This window comes from Dermochelys coriacea, chromosome 2, assembly GCF_009764565.3.
Source record: "Dermochelys coriacea isolate rDerCor1 chromosome 2, rDerCor1.pri.v4, whole genome shotgun sequence".
NCBI classification, from domain to species: Eukaryota; Metazoa; Chordata; order Testudines; family Dermochelyidae; genus Dermochelys; species Dermochelys coriacea.
In genome coordinates, this window is record NC_050069.1 from 237,522,493 (window position 1) to 237,543,953 (window position 21,461).

Consider the following 21,461-nt stretch of genomic DNA (forward strand, 5'->3'; position numbering starts at 1 on the left):
ATGGCAATTGCTATATATCTGGTAGCATAGGGAATGTGTTCCTCCAAACTGTAGGGCTGATCTCAGCTTTTAATGATCCCTAATTCCCATACGCAGTTTGCATACAAAAACTGCAAGACTGAATTCAAAGTACACAGACTCACTTGTGCATCTCTCCAGTAACTTCCAATGATGGCTTGCAGTGAGTTGCAGGAAATTTGCAAGTTCCCAAAATAATTCCACTTGCATGGAATAGTGCACATACATGACTGGGGCAAATTGTGCTCTTGGGTCATACCAATGTAAATCTACAGCAGCTCCACTGAAGTTAAAAGAAAAGGAGTACTTGTGGCACCTTAGAGACTAACAAATTTATTTTTGTTATATTAGTTTTGTTTTGAGTAACTGAAGTTAGAGTTATTCAAGATATATGCTAGTATAAATGAGTGCAAAATTTGGCCCCAAATTTTTATCTGTGCAACATAATTTTGTAGGTTGTACTGTGATCTTCAGAAGGATAAGTATCATGTTCCTATGAGTTACTGTGCAGATGAGATTGTGTGATATTAATAGAGGAATATCAGGGCTTGTGTTAAGCCTCTGAGAATGACAGAGGAGACATGGCTATTCTTTGTAGGAGTTTGAGCAGGCTCAGATTGAGCTGAGTGGCCTAATAAACATGCTGTGTGTTTGAGTGTGACAAAAATGACTCCTGCTGCACCTACTTAGCAGGGTGCCCACAGCAGTATCACACTAAAGATGAAACAATCACTTCTTCCAGGTCCAGTGAAATTGCATGGAATATTTACAGAAAAATGGGGTTAACAAACAGGCCAGAACAGATGCTCTGTGGTTAAGAAATGCTTGCTTCATTTAAAAACAGTAGTAAAAGCTTTCATTGCATTGCTGTGTATCCTCTATATACAGTGTCATTGTAGCTATGCCTACCACATTACCACCTCACCAACTTTGATTCTCTAATATCCTTTTTATCCTGATACATGAGGTACTGTTTATATCCAGGACTTAAATTCAGCCAGAGCTGCCTGGAGCGAAGGTCTGGTAAATATTTTCTAACCCGGGGGGTAAGCCTCAGCACACCGTAGGGGGTGAGCCCTGACACACCCCAGGGAGCTGAAGTCCAGAGCTCCAAATGGGAGGGCACCAGGGAAGGCGTGTGCTTTGGAAATTGTATATGGGAATTTAAGCCCTATGTATATCCCTGCACCTGGAGGAGCAGCAGCATTTCACTGGAGAGTAGAGAAGTTCCAGCAAGCCTGTCCAAAACCCCAGACTGGTAGTGACTTAGCTGACAAAGAACATGCCTCAGGAGTTGTGGTCAATGTGGGAGACCCAGGGCCTCTTTTTCCCAGCCTGACAAGAGAAAGCTGGGATCTGTGGCATCAGCAGTCTACTTTCTCAAAGAGCAGCACTCAAGAGTTGCAGTAGCAGGAAACCCAACCCCCAAGATAGCAGGAGCAGGAAAATGCCATTTCTGGGGTCCCTTTCCTCCCAAAAGAGCTGAAAATTGTGGTAGGTTGGACCCCCTTCTCTGTCCTAGACTGGAGCTATAGCAGCAGGCGGCTCCCTCCCCTCAGCTCAGCAAAGACCCAAGAGCTGCAGCAGATGGGCTTCCCCATCCCCCGCTCCCCCCCCCCCACACACCCTGCAAGAAGAGTGGGATCTGTGGCAATCAGGGCCTGCTATTTGTCCTGCCCAAAGAGCAGGAGCAGTGGCAATGGCTCTCTTCCTCCAACCCACCAGAAGAGCAAGAGCCAACAGCTGTGACTTCAAGAGTTAGAGTTAAAAAAAAAACAAACCACACACACACACACACACACACTATAAAACCCTAGTCTTTCCACAGCATTTTTTTAAAACTCAAATTACTAAAAATATTGAACTACATGATACACCAGTGTAATAATAAACTCATCCATTCTAGATGAGCATGTCACATACCTAGGGAACCAAACTAGAATGCAGGTCCTTCCTCTTCAAATTCTACTACTTTGTCTAAAAGAGCTCTCTCTCTCAGATGGCAATAGTCTCATCCAACTCCCATTAAAGTTAATGGAAAAACTCCCTTTAGTTTCAATAGAAATTGGATCAGTTCCAGTAGTAGGTTCATTAACTTCTCTGTAGATTAGCCACTAGAGGGCAACACGATCACATGCATGCACATACCTCCCCCCCTCAAAACCCAGTCACTAAAGTCCTATCCAGGATCAAAGCTTTCTTGAACTAGCTGCCACCAGAACCCATAACCAGTTCCTGGTGTCCACAAATAAAATACAATTCCCTTTTCATCCTTCCCTCTCCCTCATTGCCCCTCAGCATTTCCTTTCTTATCTTGCTTCCATATGGATATGTACAGTGGACTTTCAGACATAAAAAGATCAATTTTTGAAGTCAGTTCCAGAAATTTGGGGTGTATTAGCTCCATATGAACAACAGACTCAGGGCCTGGATCCCAATAACCCCACACTTCAGGAATATAACATGGGCCCATACTCCATTGTCAGGCAAAGGGAGTTTTTCCTGAGTCAAAATCAGATTTAATATTCTGTGGATGAGTCTGAATTGCATTAAAAACAAACTAACATTTTTAATGAACATAGACCCCTTTAAATCATAATTTTTATAGTATACCATCACTTTTGTGGTGTTTTTTTTAGGATAAGTTGCTCCCTTTTCTTGTTCCCAGTCAATTTAATTAGTTGGATTTTATAAAATGCATATTTCTAGAGCTCTACACTTGACTGGATGAATTATAATTGTATAGAATACATTTTGCAAGAAAGAAAAGTCATGTAACACTTTAAGATATGTTTAATATTTATAGACAGACAGTCCCTACCAGAGTATAAGTAGGAGAAAGCTATCTAATGTAGTCAGATTTATCAAATTTAATTCATCTTCATTAAAATCCATAAATTTAACACTGGAACAATTCCACAATCATTCTAAGCCAGATTAAGCTTTAATTTCTTCTCCTGAAGAGAATGATCTTTTAAACACTCTTAGAAACTATTGCTCTGATCCTGCAAAGATTTGCAGACTTGTTTAACCTTGTGCACTGACTTGCCTGACTTCAATGGGACTATTCACAGTACACACAGTTAAATTTGTGCACAAAATCTTTGCAGGTTTGGGGCTTAACCCAGAATTAAAAAAATATTTTTTCCTTATCAAATCATTGAAGTAAAAATGTATCCTTAAAACAAATATTAATTTTGCAGGCTTTAACAAAAAAGTACAAGTTAGTTACTCACCAATTTTAGTACATTTATGTTTCTCAATTTTTAGTTTTTAATCCCAGAACCTGAATTTGATAAATTAAATAAAGAAATAGTCTGATTGAAATGGAAAACTTGGTGGCCGTTTGCTGAATTAAGAAGTTGGGAAGGGGTGTTGGTTTGGGGAATTTTTCCATCTTGCCCCCATGATCAACCAACAACGGTGTGTGTAGTTACACCCATAGTTTCATGTTCTCTGTATATAAATCTCTGCACTGTACTTTCCACTGAATGCATCTGATGAAGTGAGCTATAGCTCACGAAAGCTTATGCTCAAATAAATTTGTTAGTCTAAGGTGCCACAAATACTCCTTTTCTTTATTCTGAAAGAGTTTACCTGTTCTCATGCCTTTGAGGATCATGGGGAAAAAGGTAAACAGCTGAATTTACATTTATGTGCAGTAGCAATTTCTATAATTTTCTCTTTCCTTTCGTAAGAGATGAGAATTTCTAGTTTGCCATTGAGTCTCATAATCACAGCTCAGCTGCTGGCTAGCCCAAAAGGTGCCTAAATTTCCATAGGTTGTTTTGCACATACCTTAAGTTCTGACATCACCCCACAGCTAACAAGCAGCTCAGAGCCCAAATTGGGGAAGTCCCAATGCAGGATTCTTAAAGTAGGCATTCCCTTGGGTATCTTGCCTGCAGGGCCTGAGCTAGTAGGCACATGTGCCCATCTGTCACAGGATACCCAATAGCCCTGTGGTTAAGGTACTATCTGGGACATGGGAGGCCTAGAATTAAAATCTCTCATCTGATTTGGGACAGGGACTTGAACCTGGGTCTCCCACATCCCAGATGAATGCTCTAATCCAGTGATTCTCAAACTTTTGTACTGGTGACCCCTTTCACATAGAAAGCCTCTGAGTGCAACCCCTCCTTATAAATTAAAACACACTTTTTATATATTTAACACCATTATAAATGCTGGAGGCAAAATGGGGTTTGGGGTGGAGTCTGACAACTCATGACCCCCCCCCCCATGTATGAACCTTGTGACCCCCTGAGGGGTCCTGACCCCCACTTTGAGAACCCCACCTTAATCACTGGATAACTGTGGGGGTGAGGAGGTTAGTCCCTTCAGGAAAAGGAGACTACATTAACAATTTTGTAAGCCATACATTCTATAGGGGCTTAGTGTAAGTGTGGATCAAGCCCTCTGCATCTCTCTCAAACGGTTATTCTCTTGTGATCAATACATTCCATATTAAAGGCACAGAAGTTCAGACAAAAAACCCAAACCCTATGAATAAGGGTTTCTCTTTTCTTAAAAGAAGTAAAACCACCCCACACACTTTTGTTCTGCAAAAGGAAAAAAAATTAACTTCTCCTGTTACTAATGAAGAACTCTATACAATAATTCAAATGTTTCTGTTGAACAATACTCTAGCATCTGATGGTCTCAAGTGCGCTCTGTAAATAGTTTATATTGATCTTTGCTCCAAGCTGTGAAATGTTTATGGCTGGTTCTTTTAAGCATGGCTCTTTGTTCAGTGTCAAGACCCCAGACCTCATTTTGATAATCCTCAGAATGGGACAGGATCAATTACAAAGATTTCTTCTTAACCACAGTTTAAAACTCAATTTTTTTTTTAAAATACAAACGATCAAATTAGAAATGTTTGAAACATTGATCTAGATCCAGTTGGGTTTATTCTGCTGAAGAAAGATTTTTCTCAGTTAGTCCAAGACTATTGTTTGGTTTGGCCTTTCTTAGTAGAAATATTAACCTGCAATAATACTGTTTCTGTAAAGAAAAAGGCCTTTGAATAGGTTCTCTTCCTCCCCCACTCTACCAGGTTCACTTACATCCTGTGTTTGTTCAGTATTTTCAGAAACTGTAGCACAATTTCTTTGCTGTGGTTAGCACAATTATCCAAGATACTATGGTAATGAGGGCTGTATCAGTATGTATCGAGCACCTCACAATCTAACTTATTTATCCTCACAACAGCCCTCTGAGGAAGGGAAGTGCTATTATCACTTTTTTTTTTTTTTTTTAAAAATAGGCAGGGATCCACAGACAGCTTAGGGGCCAGATTTTGATAGGTATAGAGGGGCCTAAAGCTGTCAAGTGGGGTTGTCTGCCTCTTTTGGCACCTAAATTCATCTCAAAATCTGTCCCTGCATGACTTGCCCAAGGTCACACAAGCAGCCTGTGGGAGAAAAGGGACTTGAATGACAACCACCATAACAACTGAGCCACCCTTCCTCTCCAGCTACAGTACTATCACTCCATTGCCTAGTTTTCTGTACATAGGAGGGAAAAGGAAGACTTCCCTACTTCACACAGGGGGTTGTGAGGATACATACATTAGAGATTGAGGTGCACAGATACTACAGTAACAGGAGCCATATAAATATCTAAGACAGAGACTGAAATCTTGTGGGGAAAAAAACTTCAATTTTTTTAGGAAAATGTGCACACACACACAAAAAAAAGTGGTCCTGCTAAGGGAGAAAGCATTTCCTTTATGCATTGAGTGTGAAGATTTGGAAATCTATTCTGCTGTTCTTGGTGTCCTCATATAAATGAGATGTTCAGGGGTGTGTTTTTAGATTAAGGGTAGAATGATTCATTTGCCTTACAGCCTTTATCTTCTTTTGGGGATGGGGGGGAGGAGGCCAGTAGAAGGACTAGATAACTGAATATGAAGAAAATGATGAATGAGGACATTGAGTTCTGCTCTGGAAATCCTGTTGTCTTTGCACATTTTTTATTTCAGTAACACATCAGGAGAAAATATACATTTGGATTTCTGATGGTTGCTACGAGATCAAATCAAGTACATATTTGTACCATAAAAATGAGAACAGTCACTGTCTACTAAAAAAAAAAAAAAATCTCCCCATGCCAGCTACTGCTATTACTCAGAATGCAACTTTCAAAGTTTCAGCTTTACCTGAAATGCATAAGTCTCACCCTGGCCCTCCGATATCTCCTCATGGATGTCCAACTGTCAGCTTAGGTTCAACATGGTTAAAGCAGAGTACTTAATCTCTCCCACTCCCCCCAACATCACCACCACCTGCTTTCCCAGTCACCCTGGGCAACACAACCATCCTACCTATCCCTCAATCCCATAACCTGGGTCTCATCTTTTACTCAGACTTCTCTCCAGGTTCTCACATCCCAGCTTTGTCAAAATATTGCCAGTTCTTGCTGTGTTACATCTCCAAGATGCCTCTCTTATCCATCCACATTGCTAAAACTCATCTCACATCTCAATTATGGCAATATCCTTTTCTCAGGCTTTGACAAATGCCTTCTTGCCCCATTCATCTCCATTCAGAATGCCACTGTACACATTCTCTAAGCTAATTACGACAACAGTCCTCTTTGAATCCCTTCACTGACTTCCCCTTCTCTATCATATCAAACATAAGTTGCTTGTTTTCACTTTCAAGGCCCTTCATGACACATCCCCACCCTACCTATCATCTCGCATTCCCTATCAAAATTTGAATTCCAACCCCAATCAGCCCACTTTGGTAGCCTCCATCACCCATATTTGCAAACAAGTGCCTTCTTGCTTTCTCCCACGCCGATTCTCATACTCAGGAGGCACACTCCATAAATGTCTACAAAGCTTTCTTCAAAACCCTCCTTTGCCTTGATGCCATAAACTAAAGCAAAAATGGTACTTCAACAGAGAGGCATTTGCCCAGGGAGTGAATGAAATGGACCTCGGCTACAAGGTCAACAAGGACATTGAAATGAGGACTATGAAGAGTTTCTTGCAGATAATGTCAGCAGCTAAGACAAAGACATTGAAAATGCTGGGACGCAAGCAGAGGATCAGCGAGGAAGGCTTGCATGAAATTAGAAGGAAAAATGGGTGAAGAATACAGAACACTGCAAGAAATTTGAACTTCACACAAAGATGACTTTAGAAAAGTTGAGAGAGGCGGCTGAAAAGAATGAGAGTCTGATAAAGATAGAATGAGGATGTTAGGCTGAAAGATTATTGCGGCAGCGCTGAAAGATGAAAATGGTGAAAGGACATTGGAAAGGTGCAAGATGAACGAAATATATACAACGTTCTACAATGATCTCTATTCCTTGAATGTCAATGTCCAGTACACGCCATCAAGGCAGCAGGTTACAGAAGAAGTTCCCGATGTTATGTGGGAAGAAACTGAATATGCAGTTTGCAACATAAAGAGAGGGAAGAGTCTGGGAGTGGACAATGTTTGACTGGAATATCTTCAAAGCGTTGGCGCAATGATTCACCACCTACATCAATAGCAAGTGTGTTCCAGATGCATGGAAGAAATCAAAAATACTATTGATGAAGAAAGGTGATCCAGAAGAACTGAGCAACTACTGTCTGATCACACTCCTCTCAAGTCTTCACCCTTCAGACTCCAATTAAGACGGATCTTGAAATGCACAAAAGCAGAGAACAAGCTGGTTTCTGCTCAGGGTATTTGACAATTGATCACATCCATTCAGTTCGGCAGCTCATCAAAAAATGCAAGGAATACAAAGTACCATTGTGTATTGCATTTGTCAACTACAAAAAGGCATTCGACTCTGTAGAGATTAACGCTGCATTCAACGCACTCAATGAAATCAGAATAGACGTGAGGTACATTAACCTGCTGGAGAAAATTAACCACAATTGCTTGACAGAGATTATTCAGTGTCCCCCGCATTATTACTATACGCTGAAGATTCAGACAAGAGAACAATCTCACTGAAGCGGTTTGCAGCAGTATTGGAGTCGCTGTTCAAGAAATTAAACCGGAAAGAAGAAATCAGAATTGACTGAGAACAGTTAACATGTCTTCTCTTCACTGAAGACTGTATAATACTGGCAAAGGACACAGCGGAACTGGAGAACAAACTGCAGTAACTGCAAACACTTCCACATATCTGGTTGGAAGTGAACACGTCAAAGAGGCAGTGGATGCAGAATGAGCTTTGTGCAAAAGGAATCACTGGAAACAGGAAAGAAATCGAGAAGGTTGACAAATGTATTTATCTGGGTCAGCAGCGGAGCAGAGAACAATTCAAAGGGGAATGCAGTAGGAGGCAAAAGGTTGGGTGGGCAAGTTTCAACAAAATAAAGTTGTCTCTAATGGATGATGAGCTGCCCATGAAGAAAAGGAAAGAACTGTTTAACTCCACTGTTCTGCTAGCAATGATATACAGAGTAGAAAGCTGGCCAACAATGAAAGCGGAGGTAGAAAAATTCACCATCACCCAGAGAGCAATGCAAAGGTGAATGTGTAAGATATCGCTTCGTGATCATATACCAAATGAGGAGATCAGAAGGTGTACAGAGGTGACCGATGTAGTGCAGGCAATGTACAATGCAAAGTGAAGATAGGTAGGTCATGTGGTCTGCCGGCAAGACAATTGGTGGACAACCCGCATCAGTGACTGGATCCCCAGAGACCACAAGTGACTGCTGGGCAGACCGAAAATGTGCTGTGTCGATCCCATGAGAAAACTTTGGCCAGAAATGGAAAGAACTTGCTTGCAACAAAATAGAATAGTGTTGTGTCAACTTGCATTCGTGGAGGGATGGATGAGGACAGGCTGGACAAAGGTGACAGCACCACATCACAAATAGGTCACTCAGTTAATATATCCAAGCTGGTGGGTTTCACAGGGGAGTACTTCAGCAATAATATAGGCTGTGACAGAGGAACATTTCAAATCCTGCCCTGTAAAGCTGCCTCACTTGATCCCCAACAGAGGAAACTACAGAACTATTAAGGTCTAGATTATCTAACCCTTATTTTTGGGAGGGCTAATTCACATGGCTAGTTCCTTTTATGTCAATGGAACTACTCCTGCAAGTATGAGTCTGATCCAAAAGATTCCTGCTGACTTCAGTGGGGTTTGGATCAGCCTCTAATGTGCTCACCAAATGAGTAATAGCTGCACAATCTAACCATGAGCAAAATTACAATTTCTGGAAGTAAACATTTACGGCTCTGAGTGAAGTAAGGCTCACAGTTGAACTTTTTGATCATCACCACATGCTAACATTATTCTTCTTATTTGTAATATAGTAGCATCTGGAAACCTGACCTGAGATTGAGACCAAATTGTGCTAGGCAGTTACTGAGTAACTCATCAGTTGCTATTATGCTAGCATTCAATGCACAAGCTGTAGAAGAAATAAATTGGTGAATACTTATTTGTTGAATATTTGACCAACAACAAATCTAAAATAAAGCCATATGGTGAGAGAGGATCCTCATGCTCTAAAACAGACCCCTTCTCTTAAAGCCAATCAATAATAAGAATTTACATTTTGCAAGGGCTTAGTAGCTAACCTGTATTGCTACTCCATTGTTCAGTCAGGCTCACCAGAAGATTTTAAATTATATGCCAACAAGAGTGCTAGTGTAGACATACCCAATTTAGTAGTAGCATTTTGTCCAGTGAAGGTCTCTTGTATTGTTTATCAATTGGACAGTGACTGAAGGAAACCCAGGAAAGGCAGAAGTGATGCAGGTAGGAAGAACAGGAGGGGAACTAGGGAGCAACTAAGGAGGCTGTAATACTCTTCCAAGCTTCACCCAACAAGCTGCACCCACATAGGACACTAGGATAAAATGCCCTTCCCAGTAGGTTGCAAAGATGAACATAAGAGCATGCATGCAGTCTTGACTCAGCTTCCCCTCAATGAGGTTTAAATATAGCCATGGATTTTTTTGGACATGACTTTCCCTCTGTAATATTCCGATAACCTGCTGAGCTCCAGGGGCTTCTTTCCCCACCTCTTCCCCGGCAAGGAGGAACTAATACCAACACATAAGTAGTAGTATCCCCCAAACAGTGCTCAATTTGTGCCAGGGCTTTCCAGGGCTGAGCCCCAGCACCTGTAGGCTTGGGGATTCATAGCCTCAGCCCCTCTGGGTTTGCTGCATCAGTTATGAAAGTAACAAAAATTGCTTGAGCCCTGGCACCTCTCTCATTACAAATTAAACACTGCTCCCAAGCCCACCCATTTGTGGCTCCAAAATGAGCAATCGCTCAGAGTAGATTGTGTAGGTCTTCATCATGTAGGTCTTCATCACTTCCTCTTTCATTCTGTCATGCTCTGATGAGCAGCAAAAGCACTAATATTGACAATTTAAGTGCAATCATTGGTATAGGTGTTAGAACCCATTGAGGGGAATGAGGCAGCTGATTCCATTCCGAGCTAATATTTCATGCTCTCTACAAACTCAGGGATATCACTTCAAGTGTGGGCGCACACACAAACACACACATGCCTGAGAGAGTGCTGGGCACCAGCTCCTATTAGAAGCCCTGGTTGGGCAGGCACAAGCCTGCCCACAGATAAAGCCCCCCCAATGGGAGGAGCTACCAGACCCAGATCTCAAGGAATTTCAGGTGTCAACAGGGGACACTAAGCAGAGAACCCCAGACAGCACCCACCACTCCTCAAAAGGCATTGTGGGAAGCCAGTGGATGCGCCCTAGAGGAACTCTGCCCAGACATGATCTGAGAGAGGAGGGGAAATGTTCTGCAACTGTGGGGCCTATCTCCCCATCCAGTATCTTCCTCCTGGTACATTGGCTGGCTAACTTGGCCAGGGCCAGGAGGAGGTTGATGAGGAGACCTCACGATTTCATGGGGCCACAGATAGGGTGTGCAAATATCAGTAGGTGCAGGGAGAAGTGCAGCCAGAACCTAAGGAGAAGGTTCTGGAGGAGCCAGAAAATGGGCAGCGCACTTGATGTAAATATGCACCAGGGTCTCCCTCACACCACAAAAGGGAGATGCGTCAGGGAGGGAGTGAACTGTCCCACATACGTGCCTGTCCTCACGGCTCCATGAAGGAGCTGCCAACTGATATCCCTGATGGGCCATGGGACCAGGGTGAAATACGAACTGGTCCACCAGGGCTGTTCACCCTCCATAGGTAGTGGAAGGTTCTGCCACTTGGTGTCAGGGTGGAACACAAGGGTGAAGAAGTGAAACATATGGAGCACAAGCATGTACAGCTATTGCCTAGGTATGGCTCAGAAATGAACTGGCTGCAGATCATGCAGCCAGCTGGGCAGCCAGTGAACACCCTCCTGCAGGACCTGCTCAAGGAAAGCCTGAGAGGTGGGTGGTAAGGCTTCCCTCACCTCCTGGAATATGCACCAGGACCCATCCTATTCCCCCAGTCATAGTCCAGGAGGTCTCTGGATCATGGTGGTATGTGCCAGGACCACTCTGCCATATGCACGAGCTGAGGGTTGCATACGGGCAAAGGACACCACAGACCTGGTCTTTGAAAATGAGACCAGCTTCCAGGTCTGGGGGAGGACCTGGTAAAAGAGCAGCAGCTTGGAGAGGTCTCACAGAAGGCCCCTCAGATGCTGATAAGAGTTGCTGGTTATATCAGAGCCCTCAGAGGAATATGTGCCAGTGTGTTCCACACTACACTAACTGCACCTTAAAGGAATCTCTGCAGGGCCTGGAGGCAGAAGACCTGGACCTGATTGTGGAGGCAGAGCACAACCTGTCCCCCCTGCTCCTCCAGGGGAGACTCAGAACCCCTGCAGAAACCCAGTACAGCCCTGCCCAAAAGAACTCCACTTAGTCTCTGGAGGAGGGCCACGGTACCAGGGGCTGGGCTTAGAGCGTTGGGCCACTGCCAGAGCATGGACAGGACTAGCTGGTTAAGCACTAGTGCCCGCTCCTGCAGGGAAAAGCACCAGAGCAGTCCTGTTCACTTCTGCAGCTGCTCTGCAACCCTGTCCAAGTTATGCCAGTTTTTTTGACAGGAAGAGATGGGTGGCAGAGAGATAGCAGCAGACCTGCATTCTAGGGGGATGGCCTGGAGTGCAGGTGGTAAGGAGCCTGCCCACCACCCACCTCCAACCATCAGGCCAAAGTTCTTGACCCCATTGACCCAGGTGGAGGAGGCCACCATGTAGACAGCTTGGCAGGCCTCCATCTACACCAGGTCAGCCTGAGTCCTGCACCACAAGAAGCACATCGGCATATGCTGACAGGACCACCCGTAACTCTGGATTGCGGAGCATCAATCCTGTCAATCTCCTGTGGAGGAGAGAGGAAGGACGTGGTGGTCAGAGTACAGTTGGCTTGACAGTGGGCAGCCTTAGCACACTCCTCAACTGAAGATGACAGGTTTGGTCAGGGTCCAGTTGAGCTTGACCAAGTGCTCCATGGAAGCTTACAGCACCTGGAGAAAGCCCACAAACCAGGGCCCGAACCCAAATGCCTGTAGAGTGCCCAGGAGATACCCGTGGTCCACCCTATCAAACACCTTCGCCTGGTCCATGGACAGGAGGCTGAACAATAGACCATTCCTACACCTGAGCTGGAGGAGGTCCTGACCAAATAAAGATTATACAGTGCAGGATAGAGTAGGTCTGGTTGGGATGCACCATATCTACCAGCACAGACCCCAGCAGTGAGAGCCATAACTGGAGAGACTGTTTCTCACTGCCATGTCCCATTTGACCTGTTTGTGTTGTCCCGTTATTAAACTTGAGCAATTGACATACAGTCAGTGCTAACATTCAAAGACAGTGGCTAAAGGCAAGAATATTTGCTCAGTACAGTTAGTACTCAGGAAATAAGTACTCCAGGAATCACTCAAGGCGCTAAGTAAACATGCCTGGCTAAATGCATCACATAAAGACACTTTTTAGGAGTCATTATCAAAATGCTCCTTCAAAGCCTCCCTAGGTCAAATAGGCCCCTGCTGTGCCCCGGTATCTGGCTAGCTGCTGATTTTGAGCAGCCAATCAACCGCAGCGTCCCACCCTAGGGGAGGGAGGGGGAACTTCCCCCCTTCACTTCGCAAATATTATGCACAGTACAGCAGGCTGCAATGACCATCACAATATTTTCCTCATTGAGGTTTAGCCTGCCAAAAATGCAGCACCAGCTATCCTTTAATCTGACAAATGTGAATTCAGCAGTCATTTGGCACCTGCTGAACCTGTGAATATGTGCTAATTACTTATACTAAACTAAGGGACCATTAAAGGTGAAGTGGCCCATTAACACCTCTGTAGTCATAGGACTAAATGGGGTTAGTGGTTTACAGATTGTTGTAATAAAGACTGGATTTATAGTTTAAGACTATGATTTTTAGTGTCTAGCAGGGTTATGAATTTAAGCTCCCAGACTCATTTTTCAAAGTGTGCAAGTTTCCTTTGAGGATGAGGACTAATAGGTCTCATATAGAGTGATCTAAGTGACATGTAAACCGGACTATGGCAACCCATTCTGCATAGAGCAAATTGTGAGGACCAAATGGAATCTTCTCCTAGTTCAACATATCTTCTAGGTGGAAGAGATAAACAAGAGCATATCACAGTTATACTACATGCTTTTCCTGTCTGCTTCCAAATTTGTTTGAAGTGCTTGGGGCAGAGTCTGTGTTCCATCGTGGAGTCTTTTGGCAGCATAAAGGGACCATTTAGCTAAAACAAGCCATTGGGGAATATTGCCACTATAAGGCTTTCTGGGCAGAAAAATATTTGTAAAAAGACTATTTTTGCAGCTGTTCACTGCCCTAGTATCTGCAGCTTGAGCGATGGAGAAATAAGTGATTAGGCAATATCTCCACTTCTCACTTCCACAGGTTTGACCCCCTCCCGCAAAAGGTCATACCCTCACTTCCTTCTCATCCAAGGCAGGAGTGCATTGTGCAATATTTAGCAAAGATGTTAATATAAACAAACTGAATCTTACTCAATGGTATGCAGCTAAGATACCTGGCACATCATTCTATATTTAGACTGTTTTAGCATGCTGCAGTTTTAGCCAGTACATTGTAGAAAAATGTATAGTATTTGGACCCTAATGTCATGGGCCAGATTCTCCAGCCATTGGAGGATTCCCCTTGGTTTGGGTGGCTCTCCACTGTGTACCCACCCAACACTCTCAGTTGCTGGCATAGGAGGAATAGCTATAGCCAGGGAAAAGGGGACATGACCAGTGCACCATGGTAATCTCTTGGGGCCATTTGCACCTGATGCTCTTTAAAGCAACTTTTGGACTGTTTTGGTTTATGCCTGCAATGGAGCCCAGATGACCAGGTTCGGAGAAGCATAAAGGTGGCTTATGACCCCTTTGCAGATCCTGTTCTCAGCTGCATTAAAATGATACTTGGCTGCAGCTGAGGATTGGGTCAATGGATTAATACACACATGGAAGATGATAGTTAAATTTATGCTGCATGCAAGTGACTTTTTAATCAGACCGTACTTACGGATGTATTAGTGACACCCTAAAAGTGATTACAAAAACAGGTAAGTCAGAAAAAGAAAATTGCAGTTGTATGAAGAGGAGACAAGACACCAATCCTGCTAGAGCTCCCACTGGTGGGTTTTGCATCCTAAATGAGGGGACATGTTAGCCACCAAACTGAGTCCTCATAGACTAACATGTTGATATGGATTTCACTTGTGTCACTAACTTCATTGCCAAGTATATACCCTGTGATAGCACGGGGAAGTATACATTTGTCTGTGGTACCTACACTAAATATATCTTGTGAGGGCTGGGCATATTTGGTCCACATGTTCAGTTAATTTCATGGAAATTCCCATTCAGCACTGAAGAAAAAGAGGTATCCTATGGGAGATGGTCAGTAGTGAGAGGCGAGACTATACTGCAAGGAAAAGTCACATACTAAATGACCTGGCTGGTCTTCATTTTTAATTTCTTTTATTCTATGAGCTAATTCTCAGGCTGTCCCCTGAGATGGAAAGGAGCTTAAAGATAAATGTAAGTGTTTTGGGATGTTTGGTATCTAGTACTGTGATAAACTGCTCTTCCACAACGTAAGCCTCAGAACCAAGACTGAGGAGTTTGTAGGGTTTCTGCAGAACTGTTCATGTTCTATTCTTCCCTATTTGCCCTGCACTAGAGCTGGTTAAAACAGAGGGGGAGGGAGCGGTAAAATGGCCTTTTTTAAAAGTAAAAAACTGTTGACAGTAACACAAAAAAAAGGAAGTTTTTCCTGAAAATTTTTAGCAAAGTTTATCAAAATTGTGGACCAGCTCTGCACTGATGGCTAAATTCACACCCTATGGAAAGGGCCAGGGCAAGGCCTGAATACTATTTGAACCTCCAAATAGGATTTAGGTAGAAATTAAATGGTGTATGGGCCTTGGGTTGACTCAGGTAGGTTTAGAGCCTGCTCTTCTATGCCCTAGTTTTGTTTTTGTTTTTAAAAAAAGAGATTTATATTTTGAGTATGTTAGGGACTCAGAGGCCTCTGCATATGGGCTCTCTTGTAATTCCAGATAAAGAGCTAATTATTTGTTAAGAAAGAATTAAGTTCCAAAATCTGTCAACATTAGCTACCACAAGATTTCTTTTTAGACCTTTCAAGAAAGCATACTTATAGAAAATACTTCCTCCTCAATGCAGTACCTCATTCTTCTGTCCTACTTTTGCACAGGATCATGTCCTGCAATAAGGCAAGGATTTGATTATTCTACTTTAAGACAAGAAAACCTTAGAAGCCAGAGTTATCCAATGGACCAAACCTTGATCTCCAAGAACAGGGACTGCAGTTTTAAGAGTCCTAAATTGTCTAAGACATGAATAGCATTTTTTGGTACCCTTGGTTTTAGCCTCTTCATACTTTTGACATATGAAGATCTTTGATACATTTGTTATTAGCCTCTGAACTGCATGCATGTTTTATTTTGTATTGATATCTTGTCTTAGAAGAGATAACCAAGAGAAGGAGAATTTATCCTTCTCTCTGCTGTACCCTTCTAAAAATCTCAAATGCTGGACCTGAGCAAAATTCCCAAATGAGTTTATCATTATCTTAAATAGTTTTATATTTTTTCCATGGCACATGTAAGATTATAAAGAAACAAAGTTTTGCTAAAGTAATTCCTTTTTTGCAGATACCAGATTGCCTGCAAATTGTCACCTGACAGTCTCTACACTCTTTTCAGCCCTGTCACCTAGCACGATGCTAACTGTGATACAAAGTCTTCCAGAGTATCCCGATTAATGAAAAGCATGGTGACAAAGTGCAGTGTCAGTCATTTTGATACTATGAATGCTATAAACACACTTTCAAGGTCTTCATCATCCATTTCAGGATGTCCTGACAAAAATATCAGTGAAAGTGAAATGCTGTGTTACAATTGAGGAAAAATCCATACCCCTGAGCAGCATAGTTAAACCAACCTAATCCCAGCATAGACAATGCTAGGTGGATGGAAGAATTCTATACTGTGTAACTGTAGCATTTCAAGTGTAGACAAGCCCTACCACACCTTTCAAGAAAAGCCACAAGAAATTAAGTCAGATTTAGTGGGGGACTAGGAATAGTTGCTATCAGTAGATCGGATGTATCACTATGATAAGGAAACGTGCCTCCTGACTCCACACCTCTTACAAAACCTTTTATTTTGCAAGGTGAAAAATTAAAAGAATTGTGTGTTTTACAGCATTTGTGTGACTAAAAATTTCATTTATGCCGTTTTAAGTTGTTCTTTTCTTTTTCTCATAGGAAAACAATGGATAGGTAATATTAAAACAGTGAATGCTGTCAATTCACAAACTCAGCCTTTCCATTGACTTCTGTGGGCTTTGGATCAGGTCCTACAAGCTGATCCTTCCTGGTGGAAGCTAAACTCCCACTCAGTGTAATGGGAGTTCTACCTGTATCATTCAGAGTTCAGCCTGTAAACAGGCTAAGAATTGGTCTCAGTGTCACATCATTAAGGGATGAAGAGATGGAAATGCAGAATGATGGAGCACACTGATGGTAAAATTCATTATGTTTATATTTAATAAATTCCCCCCCCCCCCATGTTTTGCTGATAATAAAAGTGTTTCCTCTCAGCATCAAGTATTATTGTTTAAAACAATCAAAATTCTATTTGAGTGAAATATGCATTTCAAAGAAATGCAACTAGCAGAGACTGTAGAGTTTTGATAAGGCTACCAGAGCAGAGTATGTGTAATGACAGCCTTAAAACAGTGAATAGCTATCCATTGATCCACTCTCCAATGAGAAGAAAATAAAAACGAACAATTTGTAACTGCATAAATTAAAATCCTGAGTCACACAAATGCCAGACAATTTGTATTTTCCCCCCTTACAAAATGAATGGCTTTCAAAGAACAGCAGATACGTGGTGGCCTGGGGGTTCAGGAGTGGGATGGATCCTCTGAACATTCATTTTAGAGGCGAAAGGAGAAAAACAATTAAGAAATGTTATACATTTCCACCTGCTTGGCAGTAAATTCTCCTCTTACTTTCATTAGGACAAAGATCATCTTCCCTCTCATTTCCCTAATTATCAGAGGGGTAGCTGTGTTAGTCTGTATCCACAAAAACAATGAGGAGTCCGGTGGCACCTTAAAGATTAACAGGTTTATTTGAGCATAAGCAGGGGTGAAAGTAACCTAAAGGATTTACCAGTATGCCAGAGTCCTGAGTGGAGGCGTGGCCTCAACAGGAAGAGGCAGGGCCTTTAAATAACTCCCAGAGCTCCCAGCTGCAGAGGCAATGGGGAGTCCCTGGGCTCAGAGGTGAGTTAAAGGGCCCGGGGCTCCAGCCATCGCTACTGCAGTGGAGCGCCAGGCCCTTTAAATCACCGCTTGAGCTCTGCTGCAGCAACGGCAGGGCTTGGGTGGCACTTTAAAGGGTCCAGGGCTCCTGCTGCTGCGGGGAACCCTGGCCCTTTAAATTGTCGTCCAAGCCCCGGGGGAGTGGTGGCAGGGCTCCAGTGGTGATTTAAAGGGCCCAGGGCCCTTTAGATCACCAGCCTGGGGAAGCCGGTCTGATCCAGCATGGCTTACCAGCTTACTTTCACCTCTGGGAATAAGCTTTCTGAAGAAGTGGATTTTTTACCCATGAAAGCTTATGCCCAGATACATCTGTTGGAATTAGGGAAGCAGCACCTTAAAGACAAACATAAATTTGGGCATAAGCTTTCATGGGTTAAAAAACAAACAAAAAAAACACATCAGAAAGTTTATGCCCAACTAAATCTGTTAGTCTTTAAGGTGCCACTTCTCTAATTCCATTTCTTCTTTCCTTAGCCCCACCCATCCCACTAGAATAAAACACTTGCACCACATGTGACCAAAAAAGACTCAACTCAAGATCATTTGCAATGTCTAAGAAATCATGTTTTCCTCTGAGGATGAGCCCCACTAATTTATTCTCACATGCCCATAAAGAGTGATGCCTATTCTTCCACCCTTAGGTTACAATGCACAGGGGTAGGAAAAGGTTGCCATTAAACATGATCTGCTGTTTCCATGGTTGTGTTTTATGCTAAATGAATAGAGCAGGGACAGACACACAATACATACCTAAGAACACTAGAGGGGCATCTACACTAGCAAAAAAGGTTCTCTACTAGCCTAGCAAAATTAGTATTTTTATTTCAGCAACTGCCAGCGGCAGTTTAGATGCCCCAAGTGATAAGCCATTAGCATGAACACAGTTCAGGAGTTAACCATGGAGTCCCATGTAATCAGTTTTTTATCCCCCACCCCCCCAAAAAACAAAAACAAAAAAGACTTCCTGATTAAATTTGGGTTTTCAGGAAAATTGACGTGTTTCAAAAGTAATTGTTGATTTCAATGGAAAAATTTGAAACAAAATGGTTCATTTTGAATCAATATTTTGAAATGCTTTCTGTCCCTGTGCCATAATCATTCCATCTCTGTGAGGAGCAATTTCAGAGAAAGTCTTGCTCAGCTTCTGTAGCCATGGGATGGAGCATTCAATGGAATCTTTGGAGACTTAAGCAGCTAAACTCAAACAAATTCCAACTGAGCATGTACAAACAGATTTTTCAAAGTATTGTCCAATTTTGGCTGGATTTTCAGACAGATGGCAAAAGGCACATTTCTGACACAAATAAATCTTAGGCAGATACCTAGCATGGAAAATTTGTGAGTTTGGCAAAGTTATAAGCAACTGAAAACTTGGTCCTCCAAGCAAGTATGTCAAGCAGCCTTGATTTTGAGCAATGCCACCTGCAACATCATTCATTGTCACTGGGTCCACTCACCACTAAGGGCACATCCTCCAGGCTACTCAGAGGATTGGTTCCCTTCAGGGGTTACACCCTCTTCTGGCAGTCTCGCCACCTGGCTCTACACCTCCAGGGGAGCCTTCTTCACAACTTGGTCCCCCAAACCAGGTCACTATGCATGTTTCCCCCTTCTGAGGGTGTCAAAGTCATCCAGCAGAAACTGTCCCTGGAAGTCCACTCTCCACTAACTGATCTATACCACTCTTCCCCACAACCCCCAAGGCTGATAGGGGAACCTAGACCCACTCTCTGCTCCAGATTCCAGCTCAGGGGCCCTCTCATAAGCAGCCAAGGTCTCCCTATCTCATTCTTTGCTACTTTCCCCCCAGATCCTTTCTGGCTCTCCCTGAGTTTGCCAGCTCAAACTCCCAGGAAGGAGCTATACTTGCTTTTGTAGCTATAAATATATCTCCCCTTTCCTAGGAAGGGCATAACTGTAAACTACTTCCCTTTCTCCCTCTCACTCAGCTTCTGGGCTTTATAGAGGCCCCTCTTGTTCCCATCCAGTTGAGCCTCATCTAATTAATCCCTACTCCTTTTCTTCTCTTCCAGGTGCAGCCTGGGGAGTTAATAGACCCAGCTAGCGCTTTAATCACTCCAGGGCATGTGTGGGGTGGACACCCCATCACATTCATTATAATTAAATGTTTTAGTACTGCAGCTATTATTGAAATTACAATAAAACTGTAAAACACAGGCACTTTGGGACTCTAGCTAGCTTTCAGTCTAATAGTTATAATATCCTGTCAATGCAACAGGCACTCTTCTTTCAACACTTATGGTCTATTAAAACTAAAAAGGTCAAAATATCAAGTCAGAAACAGCCATGCTGAATTTTCTAATTTATATTCCCTTTTCTGACAGATGATAAACAACCCTAAAGATGGATTGGCATTTCTTTGTTTTATCAAACACTTCTTTTTATGAAGTTTAAACACACTGCAAAATTGTTTCCGTTTAGTGAACAAGTTAAGGTACTTTTTAGGATAGCAATTTGCAATGCACCAAATCTACCAAAAATGATTGATGTGGCTGTAGCTAGATGTTTCTTTCCAAAGAAGATGCTTTTTAAAGGGGCACCTCTAACTTGGGGGAAAAAATCACATTTTTGTCTGAAAATTGTAGATCTACTATAGTTACATGCAACACTTCGGATTATTATAACAAAAAGAAAAGAAAGAAAGAGAATTTTCTCTATTAACCCCCAATCCAGTTTATTATGTGCGTTTGATAGCACTTTGTACCCTCAGTTTATGGTTTTAGGCCCCGATCCTGCAAATGCTTAGGTGTGTGAGTAATTTGACTCATGTAACCAGGCCCATTGACTTCAATGGGGATTGGGTTTTTTGATTAAAATTAGGTATAAATGTTTGCAGGATTGAGGAAGCGAAACAGAAAAAGCTACAGTAAAAGGGAGGGGGGATTCTAGGGGGCTATATGTGAAACTAGAGAGGATCAAACAGTAGAGGATCAAACAAGGGAGGCAAAGAAGGGGAAGGAAGATAGGTCACAGGGTGAAGTAATCAGCTTAGGGGAGAGAGAATGGGGAAGGGACTGGTGGAGCACCCTGTAGGAACAGCGAAGGCTGCTCTCCCCGGGACACAAATAACCCCTTGCTTTCTCCCGCATGGTGGTTAGTGTGGCAATGTTGTGTATGGGAGTGCAACTCCCCTCCTGGCCTGGTCCCTATCCACCCCCAGCCTAGGCAGAGCTTGCAGCTGATGCTTTGTTTGCTGGCATTTCCGTCCTGTGCACATTCACTTCAGACAGGGAGGGTGCCCAGCCCCAGCATGCCAGAGAGGGAGACTCTCAAGCTCGCGCTATCGGGTACTTTACAGTTGCAGTCAGTGGCAGATGTGTGTGACCAGCAGAAAATCTCAGTAAGCAAAGAGCCAAGGGGAACATCTCTGCCTGTGTGCCTCACACACAGCAAGCAGAGACGGGGCAGCAAGGGTGAAACAAGCTCCTGCAAGAATGAAAGTGCCCCTACCTCCCACCCCAAGGGGCACAGGCAGCGGACAGACCCCTGCCACTGGAGCAGTGAGAGGGTGGAGAGGAAGAGGCCTCTCTCTGGGGGCTGTAAATGCGGATTGCAGGCTGTGTAGGGAGTCCTTCTCCCCCAGGATCTGGGTTGCTTGCAGAGAGGCTCTAGAA

At 43.1% G+C, this 21,461-nt stretch overlaps 1 protein-coding gene across 1 annotated transcript in view; it reads right to left on the bottom strand.

Moving 5' to 3' along the window:
* Positions 1 to 19,743, bottom strand: part of LOC119851515 — a 42,593-nt gene extending 22,850 nt beyond the window's left edge. The window contains exon 1 of the mRNA XM_043509482.1: positions 19,284 to 19,743. The gene's annotated coding sequence lies outside the window, so the exon portion shown is untranslated. The remainder of the gene's footprint in view (positions 1 to 19,283) is intronic.
* Positions 19,744 to 21,461: the final 1,718 nt, after the last annotated feature.